The sequence below is a fragment of the Styela clava genome, unplaced genomic scaffold (assembly GCF_964204865.1).
Source record: "Styela clava unplaced genomic scaffold, kaStyClav1.hap1.2 HAP1_SCAFFOLD_107, whole genome shotgun sequence".
Lineage (NCBI taxonomy): Eukaryota > Metazoa > Chordata > Ascidiacea > Stolidobranchia > Styelidae > Styela > Styela clava.
The window spans coordinates 40,001-50,000 of NW_027556701.1; the positions used below are offsets into that span (position 1 = coordinate 40,001).

Genomic DNA, 10,000 nt, shown 5'->3' on the forward strand with positions numbered 1-10,000 from the left:
GAGCGGCGTGCGGGGCCGGTCGGAGCGCACACATCTCTCGGTGGCTGGCGGGCGAGAGAGTGCTGCGTCGCCGGCATCGGCGTCGAAAGAAGCCGAGCCGAAAAAAGTTAAAGTACAAACGTGCAAGCATACTAACCTAACCCTAGGTAAGGCATGTTAGAGCGAAAGACAGTAAACTCGAATGAGCCAAGAAAGAGCGGCGTGCGGGGCCGGTCGGAGCGCACACATCTCTCGGTGGCTGGCGGGCGAGAGAGTGCTGCGTCGCCGGCATCGGCGTCAAAAGAAGCAGAGCCGAAAAAAGTTAAAGTACAAACGTGCAAGCATACTAACCTAACCCTAGGTAAGGCATGTTAGAGCGAAAGACAGTAAACTCGAATGAGCCAAGAAAGAGCGGCGTGCGGGGCCGGTCGGAGCGCACACATCTCTCGGTGGCTGGCGGGCGAGAGAGTGCTGCGTCGCCGGCATCGGCGTCGAAAGAAGCCGAGCCGAAAAAAGTTAAAGTACAAACGTGCAAGCATACTAACCTAACCCTAGGTAAGGCATGTTAGAGCGAAAGACAGTAAACTCGAATGAGCCAAGAAAGAGCGGCGTGCGGGGCCGGTCGGAGCGCACACATCTCTCGGTGGCTGGCGGGCGAGAGAGTGCTGCGTCGCCGGCATCGGCGTCGAAAGAAGCAGAGCCGCAAAAAGTTGAAGTACAAACGTGCAAGCATACTAACCTAACCCTAGGTAAGGCATGTTAGAGCGAAAGACAGTAAACTCGAATGGGCCAAGAAAGAGCGGCGTGCGGGGCCGGTCGGAGCGCACACATCTCTCGGTGGCTGGCGGGCGAGAGAGTGCTGCGTCGCCGGCATCGGCGTCGAAAGAAGCCGAGCCGAAAAAAGTTAAAGTACAAACGTGCAAGCATACTAACCTAACCCTAGGTAAGGCATGTTAGAGCGAAAGACAGTAAACTCGAATGAGCCAAGAAAGAGCGGCGTGCGGGGCCGGTCGGAGCGCACACATCTCTCGGTGGCTGGCGGGCGAGAGAGTGCTGCGTCGCCGGCATCGGCGTCGAAAAAAGCAGAGCCGAAAAAAGTTAAAGTACAAACGTGCAAGCATACTAACCTAACCCTAGGTAAGGCATGTTAGAGCGAAAGACAGTAAACTCGAATGAGCCAAGAAAGAGCGGCGTGCGGGGCCGGTCGGAGCGCACACATCTCTCGGTGGCTGGCGGGCGAGAGAGTGCTGCGTCGCCGGCATCGGCGTCGAAAGAAGCCGAGCCGAAAAAAGTTAAAGTACAAACGTGCAAGCATACTAACCTAACCCTAGGTAAGGCATGTTAGAGCGAAAGACAGTAAACTCGAATGAGCCAAGAAAGAGCGGCGTGCGGGGCCGGTCGGAGCTCACACATCTCTCGGTGGCTGGCGGGCGAGAGAGTGCTGCGTCGCCGGCATCGGCGTCGAAAGAAGCAGAGCCGAAAAAAGTTAAAGTACAAACGTGCAAGCATACTAACCTAACCCTAGGTAAGGCATGTTAGAGCAAAAGACAGTAAACTCGAATGAGCCAAGAAAGAGCGGCGTGCGGGGCCGGTCGGAGCGCACACATCTCTCGGTGGCTGGCGGGCGAGAGAGTGCTGCGTCGGCGGCATCGGCGTCGAAAGAAGCCGAGCCGAAAAAAGTTAAAGTACAAACGTGCAAGCATACTAACCTAACCCTAGGTAAGGCATGTTAGAGCGAAAGACAGTAAACTCGAATGAGCCAAGAAAGAGCGGCGTGCGGGGCCGGTCGGAGCGCACACATCTCTCGGTGGCTGGCGGGCGAGAGAGTGCTGCGTCGCCGGCATCGGCGTCGAAAGAAGCAGAGCCGAAAAAAGTTAAAGTACAAACGTGCAAGCATACTAACCTAACCCTAGGTAAGGCATGTTAGAGCGAAAGACAGTAAACTCGAATGAGCCAAGAAAGAGCGGCGTGCGGGGCCGGTCGGAGCGCACACATCTCTCGGTGGCTGGCGGGCGAGAGAGTGCTGCGTCGCCGGCATCGGCGTCGAAAGAAGCCGAGCCGAAAAAAGTTAAAGTACAAACGTGCAAGCATACTAACCTAACCCTAGGTAAGGCATGTTAGAGCGAAAGACAGTAAACTCGAATGAGCCAAGAAAGAGCGGCGTGCGGGGCCGGTCGGAGCGCACACATCTCTCGGTGGCTGGCGGGCGAGAGAGTGCTGCGTCGCCGGCATCGGCGTCGAAAGAAGCAGAGCCGAAAAAAGTTAAAGTACAAACGTGCAAGCATACTAACCTAACCCTAGGTAAGGCATGTTAGAGCGAAAGACAGTAAACTCGAATGAGCCAAGAAAGAGCGGCGTGCGGGGCCGGTCGGAGCGCACACATCTCTCGGTGGCTGGCGGGCGAGAGAGTGCTGCGTCGCCGGCATCGGCGTCGAAAGAAGCAGAGCCGAAAAAAGTTAAAGTACAAACGTGCAAGCATACTAACCTAACCCTAGGTAAGGCATGTTAGAGCGAAAGACAGTAAACTCGAATGAGCCAAGAAAGAGCGGCGTGCGGGGCCGGTCGGAGCGCACACATCTCTCGGTGGCTGGCGGGCGAGAGAGTGCTGCGTCGCCGGCATCGGCGTCGAAAGAAGCAGAGCCGAAAAAAGTTAAAGTACAAACGTGCAAGCATACTAACCTAACCCTAGGTAAGGCATGTTAGAGCGAAAGACAGTAAACTCGAATGAGCCAAGAAAGAGCGGCGTGCGGGGCCGGTCGGAGCGCACACATCTCTCGGTGGCTGGCGGGCGAGAGAGTGCTGCGTCGCCGGCATCGGCGTCGAAAGAAGCAGAGCCGAAAAAAGTTAAAGTACAAACGTGCAAGCATACTAACCTAACCCTAGGTAAGGCATGTTAGAGCGAAAGACTGTAAACTCGAATGAGCCAAGAAAGAGCGGCGTGCGGGGCCGGTCGGAGCGCACACATCTCTCGGTGGCTGGCGGGCGAGAGAGTGCTGCGTCGCCGGCATCGGCGTCGAAAGAAGCCGAGCCGAAAAAAGTTAAAGTACAAACGTGCAAGCATACTAACCTAACCCTAGGTAAGGCATGTTAGAGCGAAAGACAGTAAACTCGAATGAGCCAAGAAAGAGCGGCGTGCGGGGCCGGTCGGAGCGCACACATCTCTCGGTGGCTGGCGGGCGAGAGAGTGCTGCGTCGCCGGCATCGGCGTCGAAAGAAGCAGAGCCGAAAAAAGTTAAAGTACAAACGTGCAAGCATACTAACCTAACCCTAGGTAAGGCATGTTAGAGCGAAAGACAGTAAACTCGAATGAGCCAAGAAAGAGCGGCGTGCGGGGCCGGTCGGAGCGCACACATCTCTCGGTGGCTGGCGGGCGAGAGAGTGCTGCGTCGCCGGCATCGGCGTCGAAAGAAGCCGAGCCGAAAAAAGTTAAAGTACAAACGTGCAAGCATACTAACCTAACCCTAGGTAAGGCATGTTAGAGCGAAAGACAGTAAACTCGAATGAGCCAAGAAAGAGCGGCGTGCGGGGCCGGTCGGAGCGCACACATCTCTCGGTGGCTGGCGGGCGAGAGAGTGCTGCGTCGCCGGCATCGGCGTCGAAAGAAGCAGAGCCGAAAAAAGTTAAAGTACAAACGTGCAAGCATACTAACCTAACCCTAGGTAAGGCATGTTAGAGCGAAAGACAGTAAACTCGAATGAGCCAAGAAAGAGCGGCGTGCGGGGCCGGTCGGAGCGCACACATCTCTCGGTGGCTGGCGGGCGAGAGAGTGCTGCGTCGCCGGCATCGGCGTCGAAAGAAGCCGAGCCGAAAAAAGTTAAAGTACAAACGTGCAAGCATACTAACCTAACCCTAGGTAAGGCATGTTAGAGCGAAAGACAGTAAACTCGAATGAGCCAAGAAAGAGCGGCGTGCGGGGCCGGTCGGAGCGCACACATCTCTCGGTGGCTGGCGGGCGAGAGAGTGCTGCGTCGCCGGCATCGGCGTCGAAAGAAGCAGAGCCGAAAAAAGTTAAAGTACAAACGTGCAAGCATACTAACCTAACCCTAGGTAAGGCATGTTAGAGCGAAAGACAGTAAACTCGAATGAGCCAAGAAAGAGCGGCGTGCGGGGCCGGTCGGAGCGCACACATCTCTCGGTGGCTGGCGGGCGAGAGAGTGCTGCGTCGCCGGCATCGGCGTCGAAAGAAGCCGAGCCGAAAAAAGTTAAAGTACAAACGTGCAAGCATACTAACCTAACCCTAGGTAAGGCATGTTAGAGCGAAAGACAGTAAACTCGAATGAGCCAAGAAAGAGCGGCGTGCGGGGCCGGTCGGAGCGCACACATCTCTCGGTGGCTGGCGGGCGAGAGAGTGCTGCGTCGCCGGCATCGGCGTCGAAAGAAGCAGAGCCGAAAAAAGTTAAAGTACAAACGTGCAAGCATACTAACCTAACCCTAGGTAAGGCATGTTAGAGCGAAAGACAGTAAACTCGAATGAGCCAAGAAAGAGCGGCGTGCGGGGCCGGTCGGAGCGCACACATCTCTCGGTGGCTGGCGGGCGAGAGAGTGCTGCGTCGCCGGCATCGGCGTCGAAAGAAGCAGAGCCGAAAAAAGTTAAAGTACAAACGTGCAAGCATACTAACCTAACCCTAGGTAAGGCATGTTAGAGCGAAAGACAGTAAACTCGAATGAGCCAAGAAAGAGCGGCGTGCGGGGCCGGTCGGAGCGCACACATCTCTCGGTGGCTGGCGGGCGAGAGAGTGCTGCGTCGCCGGCATCGGCGTCGAAAGAAGCAGAGCCGAAAAAAGTTAAAGTACAAACGTGCAAGCATACTAACCTAACCCTAGGTAAGGCATGTTAGAGCGAAAGACAGTAAACTCGAATGAGCCAAGAAAGAGCGGCGTGCGGGGCCGGTCGGAGCGCACACATCTCTCGGTGGCTGGCGGGCGAGAGAGTGCTGCGTCGCCGGCATCGGCGTCGAAAGAAGCAGAGCCGAAAAAAGTTAAAGTACAAACGTGCAAGCATACTAACCTAACCCTAGGTAAGGCATGTTAGAGCGAAAGACAGTAAACTCGAATGAGCCAAGAAAGAGCGGCGTGCGGGGCCGGTCGGAGCGCACACATCTCTCGGTGGCTGGCGGGCGAGAGAGTGCTGCGTCGCCGGCATCGGCGTCGAAAGAAGCAGAGCCGAAAAAAGTTAAAGTACAAACGTGCAAGCATACTAACCTAACCCTAGGTAAGGCATGTTAGAGCGAAAGACAGTAAACTCGAATGAGCCAAGAAAGAGCGGCGTGCGGGGCCGGTCGGAGCGCACACATCTCTCGGTGGCTGGCGGGCGAGAGAGTGCTGCGTCGCCGGCATCGGCGTCGAAAGAAGCAGAGCCGAAAAAAGTTAAAGTACAAACGTGCAAGCATACTAACCTAACCCTAGGTAAGGCATGTTAGAGCGAAAGACAGTAAACTCGAATGAGCCAAGAAAGAGCGGCGTGCGGGGCCGGTCGGAGCGCACACATCTCTCGGTGGCTGGCGGGCGAGAGAGTGCTGCGTCGCCGGCATCGGCGTCGAAAGAAGCAGAGCCGAAAAAAGTTAAAGTACAAACGTGCAAGCATACTAACCTAACCCTAGGTAAGGCATGTTAGAGCGAAAGACAGTAAACTCGAATGAGCCAAGAAAGAGCGGCGTGCGGGGCCGGTCGGAGCGCACACATCTCTCGGTGGCTGGCGGGCGAGAGAGTGCTGCGTCGCCGGCATCGGCGTCGAAAGAAGCCGAGCCGAAAAAAGTTAAAGTACAAACGTGCAAGCATACTAACCTAACCCTACGTAAGGCATGTTAGAGCGAAAGACAGTAAACTCGAATGAGCCAAGAAAGAGCGGCGTGCGGGGCCGGTCGGAGCGCACACATCTCTCGGTGGCTGGCGGGCGAGAGAGTGCTGCGTCGCCGGCATCGGCGTCGAAAGAAGCAGAGCCGAAAAAAGTTAAAGTACAAACGTGCAAGCATACTAACCTAACCCTAGGTAAGGCATGTTAGAGCGAAAGACAGTAAACTCGAATGAGCCAAGAAAGAGCGGCGAGCGGGGCCGGTCGGAGCGCACACATCTCTCGGTGGCTGGCGGGCGAGAGAGTGCTGCGTCGCCGGCATCGGCGTCGAAAGAAGCCGAGCCGAAAAAAGTTAAAGTACAAACGCGCAAGCATACTAACCTAACCCTAGGTAAGGCATGTTAGAGCGAAAGACAGTAAACTCGAATGAGCCAAGAAAGAGCGGCGTGCGGGGCCGGTCGGAGCGCACACATCTCTCGGTGGCTGGCGGGCGAGAGAGTGCTGCGTCGCCGGCATCGGCGTCGAAAGAAGCAGAGCCGAAAAAAGTTAAAGTACAAACGTGCAAGCATACTAACCTAACCCTAGGTAAGGCATGTTAGAGCGAAAGACAGTAAACTCGAATGAGCCAAGAAAGAGCGGCGTGCGGGGCCGGTCGGAGCGCACACATCTCTCGGTGGCTGGCGGGCGAGAGAGTGCTGCGTCGCCGGCATCGCCGTCGAAAGAAGCCGAGCCGAAAAAAGTTAAAGTACAAACGTGCAAGCATACTAACCTAACCATAGGTAAGGCATGTTAGAGCGAAAGACAGTAAACTCGAATGAGCCAAGAAAGAGCGGCGTGCGGGGCCGGTCGGAGCGCACACATCTCTCGGTGGCTGGCGGGCGAGAGAGTGCTGCGTCGCCGGCATCGGCGTCGAAAGAAGCCGAGCCGAAAAAAGTTAAAGTACAAACGTGCAAGCATACTAACCTAACCCTAGGTAAGGCATGTTAGAGCGAAAGACAGTAAACTCGAATGAGCCAAGAAAGAGCGGCGTGCGGGGCCGGTCGGAGCGCACACATCTCTCGGTGGCTGGCGGGCGAGAGAGTGCTGCGTCGCCGGCATCGGCGTCGAAAGAAGCAGAGCCGAAAAAAGTTAAAGTACAAACGTGCAAGCATACTAACCTAACCCTAGGTAAGGCATGTTAGAGCGAAAGACAGTAAACTCGAATGAGCCAAGAAAGAGCGGCGTGCGGGGCCGGTCGGAGCGCACACATCTCTCGGTGGCTGGCGGGCGAGAGAGTGCTGCGTCGCCGGCATCGGCGTCGAAAGAAGCAGAGCCGAAAAAAGTTAAAGTACAAACGTGCAAGCATACTAACCTAACCCTAGGTAAGGCATGTTAGAGCGAAAGACAGTAAACTCGAATGAGCCAAGAAAGAGCGGCGTGCGGGGCCGGTCGGAGCGCACACATCTCTCGGTGGCTGGCGGGCGAGAGAGTGCTGCGTCGCCGGCATCGGCGTCGAAAGAAGCCGAGCCGAAAAAAGTTAAAGTACAAACGTGCAAGCATACTAACCTAACCCTAGGTAAGGCATGTTAGAGCGAAAGACAGTAAACTCGAATGAGCCAAGAAAGAGCGGCGTGCGGGGCCGGTCGGAGCGCACACATCTCTCGGTGGCTGGCGGGCGAGAGAGTGCTGCGTCGCCGGCATCGGCGTCGAAAGAAGCAGAGCCGAAAAAAGTTAAAGTACAAACGTGCAAGCATACTAACCTAACCCTAGGTAAGGCATGTTAGAGCGAAAGACAGTAAACTCGAATGAGCCAAGAAAGAGCGGCGTGCGGGGCCGGTCGGAGCGCACACATCTCTCGGTGGCTGGCGGGCGAGAGAGTGCTGCGTCGCCGGCATCGGCGTCGAAAGAAGCAGAGCCGAAAAAAGTTAAAGTACAATCGCGATGCTAATGAGCGAGCCGTTGTCTCGACTAATATGTAGGGGGCGTTCGATCGAGCGTCTGGCTTGAGCGCTTGTCGGCCTAGCAGAACGGTCGCATTGTTATGCCCGGGTTTTAGGCACCGCTGCAGGCGGCCGGCAGAGCTCTTGTTTGTGCGAAACTGAATGGATCGAGCCCGAGAGAGGGCGAGCAAAGAAAAAACGCAAATCGCTCCGCCTGGCACTGCCGGCGAGAGCGTGGACGTCGCGGCCAGCGACTGTCGAAGCTGAGTACGGCCGCAGGCGATCGCCTCGGTCTTAAACGAATGCGACGAGCACGCGCCGGGCGGCCCAGCAAGGGCCGAGCGCAGCTGTCGCAGCTATGTGGTTGATCCTGCCAGTAGTGATATGCTTGTCTCAAAGATTAAGCCATGCAGGTGCAAGTACGAGTTCTCGTAAAGCGAAACTGCGAATGGCTCATTAAATCAGTCTTGGTTTATTTGGTCTCGTAAGCGAAGTGGATAACTGTGGTAATTCTAGAGCTAATACATGCATTAAGCGCCGACTTCGGGAGGCGCGCTTTTATCAGATCAAAACCGACCGGGTTCGTCCTGTGACGTTTGATGACTCTGGATAACCACGCGGATCGTACGGTCTCTGCACCGACGACGTATCATTCAAGTGTCTGCCCTATCAACTGTCGAAGGTACGCTACGTGCCTACCTTTGTGATAACGGGTAACGGGGAATCAGGGTTCGATTCCGGAGAGGGAGCCTGAGAAACGGCTACCACATCCAAGGAAGGCAGCAGGCGCGCAAATTACCCATTCCCGACACGGGGAGGTAGTGACGAAAAATAACAATACAGGACTCTAACGAGGCCCTGTAATTGGAATGAGTACATCCTAAAACTCTTAACGAGTATCCATTGGAGGGCAAGTCTGGTGCCAGCAGCCGCGGTAATTCCAGCTCCAACAGTGTATGCTAAAGTTGTTGCGGTTGAAAAGCTCGTAGTTGGATTTTGGGCGAGCGCCGCCGGTCCGTCGCAAGGCGTGTCACTGGTTGCGTTCGCCTCACCTTCGGTTCTCCGTCGGTGCTCTTGACTGAGTGTCGGCGGTGGCCGATAAGTTTACTTTGAAAAAATTAGAGTGTTCAAAGCAGGCTGTTCGCCTGCATAGTGTTGCATGGAATAATGGAATAGGACCTCGGTTCTATTTTGTTGGTTTTCGGAGCACGAGGTAATGATTAAGAGGGACAGACGGGGGCGTCCGTACTCTGCCGTTAAGGTGAAATTCTTGGATCGGCGGAAGACGAACTACTGCGAAAGCATTCGCCAAGAATGTTTTCTTTAATCAAGAGCGAAAGTCAGAGGTTCGAAGACGATCAGATACCGTCCTAGTTCTGACTATAAACGATGCCAACTAGCGATCGGGAGGCGTTACCATGACGACCTTTCCGGCAGCTTCCGGGAAACCAAAGTCTTTGGGTTCCGGGGGAAGTATGGTTGCAAAGCTGAAACTTAAAGGAATTGACGGAAGGGCACCACCAGGAGTGGAGCCTGCGGCTTAATTTGACTCAACACGGGGAAACTCACCCGGCCCGGACACAGGTAGGATTGACAGATTGAGAGCTCTTTCTTGATTCTGTGGGTGGTGGTGCATGGCCGTTCTTAGTTGGTGGAGCGATTTGTCTGGTTAATTCCGATAACGAACGAGACTCTGGCATGCTAAATAGTTACGCGACCTTCTCGGTCGGCGTCTAACTTCTTAGAGGGACTAGTGGCGTTTAGCCACACGAGATTGAGCAATAACAGGTCTGTGATGCCCTTAGATGTCCGGGGCCGCACGCGCGCTACACTGAGTGAAGCAGCGAGTGTCTAACCTAGGCCGAAAGGTCCGGGTAACCCGTTGAACCTCATTCGTGATTGGGATAGGGACTTGCAATTGTTTCCCTTGAACGAGGAATTCCCAGTAAGCGCAAGTCATCAACTTGCGTTGATTACGTCCCTGCCCTTTGTACACACCGCCCGTCGCTACTACCGATTGAATGGTTTAGTGAGATCCTTGGATCGGCCCCGTCGCGGCTGGCAACGGCCGCGTCGGCGTGTCGAGAAGACGATCAAACTTGATCATTTAGAGGAAGTAAAAGTCGTAACAAGGTTTCCGTAGGTGAACCTGCGGAAGGATCATTACCGAAAGTGGTGGTAGGCCCCGGCCGACCGCGCACTTAATTGTCTTTGGGTGCCGCCGAGAGGGCGGCCGTCAATCGGGGTTCCGCCCCTTGCGACACGCGTAACACGTTGGCATAGCAAGGCAGCCGAGTGCGATGGTGGCTTCT

At 55.4% G+C, this 10,000-nt stretch overlaps 1 non-coding gene across 1 annotated transcript; it reads left to right on the plus strand.

Annotated features, from left to right (window-relative positions):
* The first annotated feature begins 8,045 nt into the window (after positions 1-8,045).
* On the plus strand, positions 8,046-9,854 carry LOC144419530 (small subunit ribosomal RNA). The gene has a single exon (XR_013474116.1). It is a non-coding gene; the product is annotated as a small subunit ribosomal RNA (ribosomal RNA).
* The last annotated feature ends 146 nt before the right edge of the window (positions 9,855-10,000 follow it).